The sequence below is a fragment of the Salmo salar genome, chromosome ssa20 (genome assembly GCF_905237065.1).
Source record: "Salmo salar chromosome ssa20, Ssal_v3.1, whole genome shotgun sequence".
NCBI classification, from domain to species: Eukaryota; Metazoa; Chordata; class Actinopteri; order Salmoniformes; family Salmonidae; genus Salmo; species Salmo salar.
The window spans coordinates 32,522,133-32,533,859 of NC_059461.1; the positions used below are offsets into that span (position 1 = coordinate 32,522,133).

The 11,727-nt window shown below is 41.7% G+C and overlaps 1 non-coding gene across 1 annotated transcript; it reads left to right on the top strand.

Moving 5' to 3' along the window:
- Positions 1-9,982: 9,982 nt before the first annotated feature.
- Positions 9,983-10,062, top strand: trnae-cuc (transfer RNA glutamic acid (anticodon CUC)). The gene has a single exon. It is a non-coding gene; the product is annotated as a tRNA-Glu (tRNA).
- The last annotated feature ends 1,665 nt before the right edge of the window (positions 10,063-11,727 follow it).

Sequence of the window (11,727 nt, forward strand, 5' to 3'; positions counted from 1 at the left end):
CCAGCAAATGAAAGAGCAAATGTAACTCCCAGCAAATGAAATAGCAAATGTAACTCCCAGCAAATGAAAGAGTAAATGCAACACCCAGCAAATGAAAGAGCAAATGTAACTCCCATTGATGGAAATAAAAAGGCAGTCACGCATGCACAGGCATATATGTCCAGTGCGTCTCTAAGGTATAAGTGACATTGAGCAGATCAGCACAGATCACCTAGTCAACTGTGTCCACTCCACTGCAGTACTTGATTCCACTCTACTGCACACATAAAAGTATGAATGTCGCATTACCACATCAATGCTAGGGGAGATTGATTTCATTCAGCCGTGTTATTAGAGACTTGGAGGAGAGCCAATGGACAGGCAGTGCAGTGCAGGGGTTGTCTTTGACAATTCAATTAGATGGCTTCATCCTTGTGCCATTGCCAGTTGACCTGCCTTCTACAGTAGTTCACACTGATGATCTGCCTGAAACAAATGGCATCATTTGGCAGGGTATTATACAGTTCCTTATGTTCATCCAACCTATTGATAATGTTGACTACAATTAATGACGTCAAAAAAAATGGTATGAACATGACGAGGCTTTCTTAACCGGTTCCTGTGAAAAGTTTGTGTCTATATTCCTTTGTAGAAGGTATTCTGATAATTGCTCAGAGTAACATATTCTACGTTTAGGGATTGATTCATATACATTTACATTTTAGTCATTTACGAAATTGTTATCCAATAATACGACAACATGACATAGTTACTATAGTGCTAATGCTGCTTATCTGTAAGTGTCGACGTTGAATGCAGACAATCTACTGCGATGGCATTTCAGAGGTCACAACTTAACTCTCAACAATTGGACCTTTGTGCTTTAGCAATGTGTTTAGTAATTGTTTCCTCTAGTCCTTGGGTTCTGTGTAGAACAGAGATGTAGCCATTTTCCTCTTTCTATACTGGTTTGTTAAATGGATTGTACAGGCTACTCTCTTCATACAATCACTGCTGTAGAATACATCACTCCAGTACATTGTGTCTACACCCCCATTAGGTATTCCTGTAAGCAGCCTCTTTGAAATATCAAAGAGGATTAGATGCAGGGCTCCTCTGACAGTCTGACTGCATTACATTGACTGTGAAGACTATGAACCCCCTTTCAATCATAGCCAGATAACAAATAAGGAAGGTCTGCATCATTTCTCAGCCACACATATTTTAATTTAATGGTAGATGTGATATCTGCTTAGAACCCAAATTATTCAGGGGAAATGTACCAGCAGCAGTATACATGGTCACATATAAAATAAGCTACATATGCAGCAAAAATGAACCAATACCCAGAGGTGGTACAGCACAGTTTTAATTTCACAGTATAATCTTCCTTTGGTGTGATAAAGCCCCAGAAAGAGTTCAGAGGGTTAGAAAAGCCTTCCTTTGGAGAGTGACCTCACACGCACTCCCTGTTATGATATGGGTAATGCGTTCTCCTCCACGACCCCAGGACCATGCGCTACTCCTTAGGGGATCGGGCTTTCAGCTCGACCGCCCCGAGCCTCTGGAATGCTCTCCATGACCACCTGAAGGCACCACAGACTCTGGGCTCCTTTAAAACGGGCCTAAAGACCTTTCTCTGTAGAAAGGCTTTCTGTTGATAGCTGTGTTCCTTGGTGTCCTTGTCCCTTGTAGCGTTATCTGGGTTAATTATGTCAGTTGCCCTGTCTTGTGTCAATTTGTTTTTATTTATTTTTATTTTATGCACTTTGAGATTATTCTCTATAGTGAAAAGCACTTTAGAAATGTAATAAATAATATATTGTTATTAATATTCTCCCTCAGGTCATTACATTGTTTTTTTGGCATTTTGGAAGCGGAACCATTAAAACTGTCACTTTGATGCAAAATGAGCACAAAGGTAGACTTAGGTGACCTTGACTGGACATTTGCATAAAAGAACACTCCAGTCCGACAACATTCTGCTGCCTGTATAACTCTCAGAGTCAGCAAGCTGTTTCCTGCCACACTACACCAAACCAATGAATCCACTCTGGGTCTGTGGAAATACAATGATCTGATGAACATGCTTCACAATGATATTATTATTGTGTTGCCTGTGCTCTCTATACGTGATTCTCGATATAAATTGCATTTATTTTCACTTCACTGGCACACCACACAACACAAATTCACTCTGAATCACCCTGAGACTATCAAAAATGATCTCATAATGAGCCTGCTTCATCAAGTTTCAAGTTTTATTAGTCGTATGAGCAGGATACACATGGTATACACCGTCCAACGAAATGCTTACTTGCAGGTTCCTTCTCGACAATGCTACAACAATAAAAAATAATAAAAGATAAGAATATGAACATAAAGTAAATGGCTCAGTAGAATAGAATAAACATTTTAGCATAAGTATAACAAAGGAAATAATAATTTATAGTCCAATATTTACACGTTTTTGGAATAGGTATTGGGGAGCAAGTCTTGAAATGGTACTGCATTTATCAATCATAATGTGTGTTGCATGAATGATCACTGAGTATACAAAACATTAAGAACACCGGCAGCAGGTAGCCTAGTGGTTAGAGAATTGGGCCAGTAACTGAAAGGTTGCTGGATCAAATCCCTGAGCTGACAAGCTAAAAATCTGTCGTTCTGCCCCTGAGCAAGGCAGTTAACCCACTGCTCCCCGGGCGCCGAAGACGTGGAAGTCGATTATGGCAGCCCCAGCACTTCTCTGATTCAGAGGGGTTGGGTTAAATGCGGAAGACACAGTTCAGTTGTACAACTGACTACTGTAGGTATCCCCCTTTCCATGAAATAGACTGACCAGGTGAAAGCTATGTATGATCCCTTATTAATGTCACTTATTAAATCCACTTTAATCAGTGTAGATGAAGGGAGGAGACAGGTTAAAACCTCTATGGGATCGGTGTCCCTAAACTGGGACAGTTGTTGCTCAATATGCGATAATGTGACTAGAATGATGTTGTAAACAACAGCCAACTTTCCGGGACATAGACATCTTATACAGTGAGAGAAAAAAGTATTTGATCCCCTGCTGATTTTGTACGTTTGCCCACTGACAAAGAAAGGATCAGTCTATGTTTTTAATGGTAGGTTTATTTGAACAGTGAGAGACAGAGTAACAACAAAAAAATCCAGAAAAACGCATGTCAAAAATGTTATAAAATGATTTGCATTTTAATGAGGGAAATAAGTATTTGACCCCTCTGCAAAACATGACTTTGTGATTGCCAACAAGCGTTTTACCACCAAGTACTGAGGTCAGACGTTTCTTGTAGTTGGCCACCAGGTTTGCACACATCTCAGGATGTGTGCAAACCTCCTCTTTGCAGATCTTCTCCAAGTCATTAAGGTTTCGAGTCTGGCAACTCGAACCGTTTGGCAACTCGAACCTTCAGCTCCCTCCACAGATTTTCTATGGGATTAAGGTCTGGAGACTGGCTAGGCCACTCCAGGACCTTAATAATGTGCTTCTTCTTGAGTCACTCCTTTGTTGCCTTGGCCATGTGTTTTGGGTCATTGTCATGCTGGAATACCCATCCGCGATCCATTTTCAATGCCCTGGCTGAGGGAAGAAGGTTCTCACCCAATATTTGACGGTACATGGCCCCGTCCATCGTCCTTTTGTTGCGGTGAAGTTGTCCTGTCCCCTTAGCAGAAAAACACCCCCAAAGCATAATGTTTCCACCTCCATGTTTGACGGTGGGGATGGGGTTCTTCGGGTCATACGCAGCATTCCTCCTCCTCTAAACACGGCGAGTTGAGTTGATGCCAAAGAGCTCCATTTTGGTCTCATCTGACCACAACACTTTCACCCAGTTGTCCTCTGAATCATTCAGATGTTCATTGGCAAACTTCAGACAGGCATGTATATGTGCTTTCTTGAGCATAGGGACCTTGTGGGCGCTGCAGGATTTCAGTCCTTCACGGCGTAGTGTGTTACCAATTGTTTTCTTGGTGACTATGGTCCCAGCTGCCTTGAGATCATTGACAAGATCCTCCCGTATAGTTCTGGGCTGATTCCTCACCGTTCTCATGATCATTGCAACTCCACGAGGTGAGATCTTGCATGGAGCCCCAGGCCGAGGGATATTGACAGTTCTTTTGTGTTTCTTCCATTTGCGAATAATCACACCAAATGTTGTCACCTTCTCACCATGCTGCTTGGCGATGGTCTTGTAGCCCATTCCAGCCTTGTGTAGGTCTACAATCTTGTCCCTGACATCCTTGGAGAGCTCTTTGGTCTTGGTCATGGTGGAGAGTTTGGAATCTGATTGATTGATTGCTTCTGTGGACAGGTGTCTTTTATACAGGTAACAAGCTGAAATTAGGAGCACTCCCTTTAAGAGTGTGCTCCTAATCTCAGCTCGTTACCTGTATAAAAGACACCTGGGAGCCCTAAATCTTTCTGATTGAGAGGGGGTCAAATACTTATTTCCCTCATTAAAATGCTAATCAATTTATAACATTTTTGACATGTGTTTTTCTGGATTTTTTTGTTGTTATTCTGACTCTCACTGTTCAAATAAACCTACCATTAAAATTATAGACTGATCATTTCTTTGTCAGTGGGCAAACATACAAAATCAGCAGGGGATCAAATACTTTTTTCCCCTCACTGTATGGGCAAAAAGCTTACATTTTTGTTAGTCTAACTGCGGTGTCCAATTTACAGTAGCTATTACAGCAAACAAATACCATGCTATTGTTTGAGGATAGTGCACAACAACAAAACACTTTCATCACGGCAACTGGTTTGATACATTCACCTCTGAAGGTAAATAATGTACTTACATTCAGTAATCTTGCTGTGATTTGTCATCCTGCGGGTCCCAGAGATAAAATGTAGCATAGTTTTGTTTGGTAAAATCTATTTTAAATTCATATGTAGGAACTGGGTTCTTCAGTTTGACCCCACTGCTGTCTCTGGCTCCACACCCACCTCACCCAGCCATCTAGATGTGTGAAGGTTAGTGTATTTTCTTTAGGGAAGCTAATGATCCATCATGTATGACATTCCTGGGAGTGTGTAAACTTACATTTGTGATTGTTCTCTACAGTTATGTACTTGAAAATGTATAAATTGACCAATTCAGCACATTTGGGCAAACTCCTGGCAGACTTGATAAAAATATTGTGTAGTGATCTAATTCTTCACTGGATCAGTCTGAAACTTTGCACACACACTGCTGCCATCTTGTAGACAACATCTAAATTACACCCAGAATCCTTTCTCAATGTATGGCCTTTCGCTTGCATTTCAAAGATGATGAAAAAAAATATGTTTTTTGGTCATATTATCTTTTACCAGATCTAATGTGTTATATTATCCTACATTAATTTCACATTTCCACAAACTTCAAAGTGGTGATGTTGTTGGTCCATGTCAAGTCCTCAGTGATGTAGACGCCGAGGAACTTGAAACTGCTGACTCTCTCTACCGCAGTCCCGTTTATGCAGATCGCTTCCTCTGCTTTTTAAAGTCAACAAACAACTCCTTTGTTTTGATGACGTTGAGGGAGAGGTTGTTGTCCTGGCACCAGAATGCCAGTTCACTTTCCAACACCCTATAGGCTGACTTGTCATTGTTGGTTATCATACCTACAACCCTGGTGTCGTCAGCAAATTTGATGATGAAGTCGCGCAAAGCCACACAGTCGTGGATGAACAGGGAGTACAGCAGAGGGCTGAGGACACACTCCTGGGGGGCCCCTGTGTTAAGAATCAGTATAGAGGAGGTGTTGTTGCAAATCCTCACAGCCTGTGGTCTGGCCGTCAGAAAGTCCAGGATCCAGTTGGTGTCCAGACCCAGGGATGTGAGCTTGGTGTCGAGCTTGGAGGGAACAATAGTGTTGAATACTGAACTGTAGTCAATGAACAGCATTCTCACATAGGTGTTCCTCTTGTCCAGATGTGTTACAGTCATGTGAATAATGATGAAAATGGCATCTTCCGTAGATCTGTTAGAGGGTAGGTCAATTAGAGGGTCCAGTGTGCCTGGCATGCTGGCCTTGATGTAGGCCATGATCAGCCTCTCTAAGCACTTCATGGTGAGCGGGGTGAGTGCGACGGGGCGATTGTCATTTGAGCATGTCACCTTGTTTTTCTTCGGCACTGGGAAGCAGTGCCCACTATGGCCTGGGATTGGAACAGGTTGAAGATATTCGAGAAGATACCCCCCAGCTGGTCAGCACACACTCTGAGGACACGGCCAGGGATGCCATCTGGGCCGGCGGCTTTGTGAGTATTCACTCTTGAGAGTTTTCCTCACACCAGCCTCGGAGAGTGAAAGTACCTGTTCATCCAGAGCAGCAAAAGTCTTCCTGGATGGCTTGGTATTTTCTGCATCAAAGCAAGCATAAAATGTGTTAAGCTCATCTGGGAGGGAGGCTTCAGTGGGCACCACACAGCTGAATTCGCCTTTGTAGCCTGTGATAGTCTGTAGTCCTTGCCACATGTGTCGAGAGTCTGAGTTGTCGAAACACCAATTAAAGTTTGACTGATTACGTATATTCCTCATTGTTGATGGATGAGTCCTGGGTGGATGAATCTTTGAACATATTCCAATCATTATCTCAAAACAGTCCTGCAGCATTGAGTCTGCCTCCTCTGTCCAGCGCCTCACTATTCTCTGTGTTGGTGGCTCCCTCTTAAGTTTCTGCTTGTAGGGGGGAGTAGGAGGGCGTGAGATGGCTTTGTACGTGTTATAAATGTTCTGTATATATGGTCCAAAACTAGTTTTTTTCTTGTGGGGCAGGATACATATTGATGATATTTTGGAAAAATGTGTTTTAAATGTGCTTGGTTAAAATTACCAGTGACAATAAAGACTGCTTCTGGATGAGAGAATTCTTGCTGGCTAATGATCTTGTACAGTTCGACGAGTCACGACCTGGTGTTTGCTTGTGGCGGAATGTAAACAGCTGTGATAATAACACACGTGAATTACCTCTGCATATAGTGGGGTCTGCATTTTAGCATCAGAAAGTCTGGTGAACAGGAGCTCGAGATGTTTTTAAGTTCGGTACACCAGGAATTGTTGATGAGAAAACATACCCCTCCCCCCTACTCTTACCTGAAGCCACCGTTCGATCCATAAGGAAAATGGAAAAGCCATCTGGTTGAATAGCAGAGTCAAGTGTATTGCCATAAGCCATGTCTCTGTAAAAACAAAGACACAGCATTCCCAGATGTTCCTCTGCGATTGAAGCCTTTCTCTGAGTTCAACGTTTATTTTACAGCGATTGGGCATTAGCCATCAGAATACTAGGAAGAGGAGGCTGTGTAACCAGTCTTTTCAGCCTAGCTTGGAGTCCCCCTTCCTTCCTCTTCTTCATCACCAGTGTTGCCTTTGGTCATCTTGGTCAGAAGCAACAGGAAGCCCACTGTGAGGGGAACAAAAGAGTGAATGTATTATTCCAGATCTGGGAGGCTGAGAGATACAGTCAGTGTATAGATTCTGATTCATGATCCAGAAGTGTTTGTCAGTCATAGGGAAATTATTGCACAAACATTCTGAGCAAACAAAGTAACAATTAACAAAAAAAATTCCATAAAAAAAGCAAAGTCGAGTAGGAACCTGCAAGACGAGCACCCTCCTCAGCGCCGCCATCTTAATTACATCTCATGATATATTCCTGCTGTGCCGCTATATGTCTCTCTATAGATTTTACTTTCTTTGACTTCACTGCTGAGGAGTTGAACAGGAACACATATTGACCCACAGCTGAGTGTAATGAGCTGAAATGTTTTCTTGTCTCCTGCTCTGCTGTCTAATCAATGTCTTTGTTTACAGCACTCATGCTGGGAGCTGGATATAGACATATGCGTGCTGTTGGGATTGTTCTTATAGTTAGTGTAGTTATTCCCTTTACGTTTGAAGTAGCTCTGACTGACAGCCTTGTTGATAAGTTCAGAGCAGAGCAGTACTGGATATAAGAGAGTAGCCCATAATGTATACTCTTGTTGTATATTCCTAAGTACAATAACTACCGTGCAGTAAATTAATTGCTTATTAAATTAATTTATTTTCCATCTAAGCTATGTGGAGGTCAGATGCCTCTCCATACAATGTCAGTAAAAACATGTCAAATTCTTTACACATACTGTATGTCCTGAGAAGCAGCCAGGAGAGGGCATTAGAAAGCCACAGGAAAGGGTTTAAAGACTATAAGTATGCAAATTGTAGCTTGCAATTGAGAGAATACAGTTAAAAACCGCAGGCAAAATTGTTCATGTCTATTTGTCTAACTTAGAGGCATACTTATAGTGTACTGTTACACTACGCACCTAATATTATATCTTAACCAGCTGATTTAGATAAGAATAAATATTTCAACTTACATTAAATGCCAAGCCTCCAACAAATGCTGGTTTCTTTTAATGGCTGGTCATGCTTCACACAGACAGCATCTGTAATAATAACTTTTTATTATTCATCGCCTCCCAATGGCTTACGTACCGTACACACCATTCTTTAACGGTCGATGGTACACAAGTGTGCATGCATGCACGCAAACACACGCAAACACACACATACAAACACACACACACTCGAAGGACACACACTGCACCTCTGTACTATTCTGTACTACTCTAACTTGGAGGTAGAGCTATGCTGGTCTAATTGTGTCTTGGAGCTACTCTTGTCATCTCTGGAGATCTCATTACAGGATCCACAAGCTGTTCAGGCACGTACAACCCCCCTTCACTCTCTCAGCACATTAACCCATAGTTAATGTACAGTACAACTCACTCAGATGAGATCTCTATTGCACTGCATTGCATTGACGTCATACCTACATCAGTTATTGTTGATGATGAAAGTGTGCATAGTGAATGCATCGAGAAATAAACAAGACACAGAAAGAAATTCTAATAGATGGTTCCTCAAGTTAGGTCTCCCTTACTTACTGCCTACCATCCATCCATATCTGACATGTCTATTTTCTTCTCTCGAGCTAACGATGTGATGTCAGTTCCCTGAATGTTAGCAAAGTTTGGTCGATTGTTGAGGATGTAGCTGTAGTAGCTTACTGCCAAATAACTCTCTGTAGTTGATGACTATTGACAGTATTGTATAGTAACTCATTGTGGAGAACTTTAAGAAAGAACATTCACTCTTCCATTGATTTGAAAAAGGAGAACAAAAATGTGATTTATAATACCTTTCTATACTGTAACTATGCAGATTTTAAGTCCTTACGAATTTCATGTCATTGATTTTGGTAGAGAATTGCAATACCAGGATATTGGGTTCGATTCCCGGGACCACCCATACGTAAAAATGTATTCATGCATGACTGTAAGTTGCTTTGGATAAAAGTGTCTGCTAATTTAATTATATTATATTTCAGGAAGACCAAACCTCTTTTCCTCTTGGGTGCAAAGTCAATATTGGACCTGACCTCAACTTCTCCCAAAATGCTGTGCTGCAGGATGACACACTTTAAAGTGTACTCATGCACAGCAAAAAACATTCATAGGGCCTTTTAAAATATTTTTTCCCCCAAATTATGTTTTCTTGGTTTTGTTTTTCCTGGTTTTGGGTTTCCCACATTATTTATATTTTACCCCATTTCTTTCACACTTTTTTTTATATAAAAACAACAAAATTCGATTTTCTGAGTTCACAACAATGCTTAAACCACAGCAGATGATGACTTTTGAGGTCTGGGAAAAATCTAAGAAACTTTGAATTTTGAGTATAGTTGCTCTTTAATTCAGTGAGCATACCCTGCATTGTTTTTCGGTTAGCGGGTTTTCTGTAGTGCAGTAAGCGCACATGTGATGTAATTCAACCGCCAATGGAATAGGTGGAGTAAAAGGCTAGCAACACTCTTACTCAGAGCCTCATGAAATGACACTATCTATACAAGACATTCTACTGACCCTACTGATGTCACGACTTCTGCCGAAGTCGTGACCCACCCTCAGTTGCGCTGTTTGTTTGGGAAGTACTGGTGGCCTACCAACTGTGGCTCAGTTGGTAGAGCATGGTGTTCTCAACGCCAGGGTTGTGGGTTTGATTCCCACCGGGGACCAGTACGGGACTTTTTAAAAATGAAATGTATGCATTCACTACTGTAAGTCGCTCTGGATAAGAGCATCTGCTAAAATGACTAAAATGTAAAAAATGTAAAAATGTACCTTGGTCAAGGACGTGACGGTTTATGCTGCTGTGATAGCACACTGTGGTATTTCACCCAGTAGATATGGGAGTTTATCAAAATAGTTTTTTTGTGGATCTGTGTAATCTGAGGGAAATATGTCTCTCTAATATTGTCATACATTTGACAGGAGGTTAGGAAGTGCAGCACAGTTTCCACCTCATTTTGTGGGCAGTGTGCACATAGCCTGTCTTCTCTTGAGAGCCAGGTCTGCCTACGACGGCCTCTCTCAATAGCAAGGCTATGCTCACTGAGTCTGTACATAGTTAAAGATTTCCTTAATTTTGGGTCAGTCACAGTGGTCAGGTATTCTGCCACTGTGTACTCTCTGTTAGGGCCAAACATTCTAGTTTGCTCTATTTTTTGGTGAGTTATTTCCAAAGTGTCAAGTAATTATCTTTTTCTCATGATTTGGTTGGGTCTAATTGTGTTGCTGTCCTGGGGCTCTGTGGGGTCTGTTTGTGTTTGTGAACAGAGCCCCAGGACCAGCTTGCTTAGGGGACTCTTCTCCAGGTTAATCTCTCTGTAGGTGATGGCTTTGTTATGGAAGGTTTGGAAATTGCTTCCTTTTAGATGCTTTTAGAATTTAACCGTTCTTTTATGGATTTTGATAATTAGCGGGTATCAGCCTAATTATGCTCGGCATGCATTATTGGTGTTTTACGTTGTACACAGAGTATATTTTGCAGAATTCTGCATGCAGAGTCTCAATTTGGTGTTTGCCCCATTTTGTGAATTCTTGGTTGGTGAGCGGACCCTAGACCTCACAACCATAAAGGGAAATGGGTTCTATAACTGATTCAAGTATTTTTAGCCAGATCCTAATTGGTATGTCAAATTTTATGTTCCTTTTGATGGCATAGAAGGCCTTTCTTGCCTTGTCTCTCAGCTCGTTCACAGCTTTGTGGAAGTTACCTGTGGCGCTGATGTTTAGGCCGAGGTATGTATAGTTTTTTGTGTGCTCTAGGGCAACGGTGTCTATATGGAATTTGTATTTGTAGTCCTGGCCACTGGACCTTTTTTGGAACATCATTATTTCTGTCTTACTGAGATTTACCGTCAGGGCCCAGGTCTGGCAGAATCTGTGCAGAAGATCTAGGTGCTGCTGTAGGCCCTTCTTGGTTGGTGACAGAAGCACCAGATCATCAGCGAACAGTAGACCTTTGACTTCAGATTCTAGTCTCCACCTTGCACTGAATGATTGATCCCTGTCAAGATGCAAGTCTGTCCAAAAATGTTGGACCGTGGTAAAATTAGTTTGATGTTGTAAGTTGGATATTTCACAGACATTCGGCTCTAACTTAACCACGGCCCACTTTTCCCCTTTGTAGCCTAACAGTGCTGTCGTAGATTGTCATCAATTTGTAGAGCTAGATACACAAATTATAGCAGGGTACGCTGGGCTCTTCACACCTTGTACTGTAACCTCTTGGGGCTAGGTGGGACGCTAGCGTGCCACCCGTGGTGCACTCTATCAACAGCAGGTGCATTTCAAGAGCGGCAAATTTGAATCCAAATAAATGTCAAAATTCAAATTTTT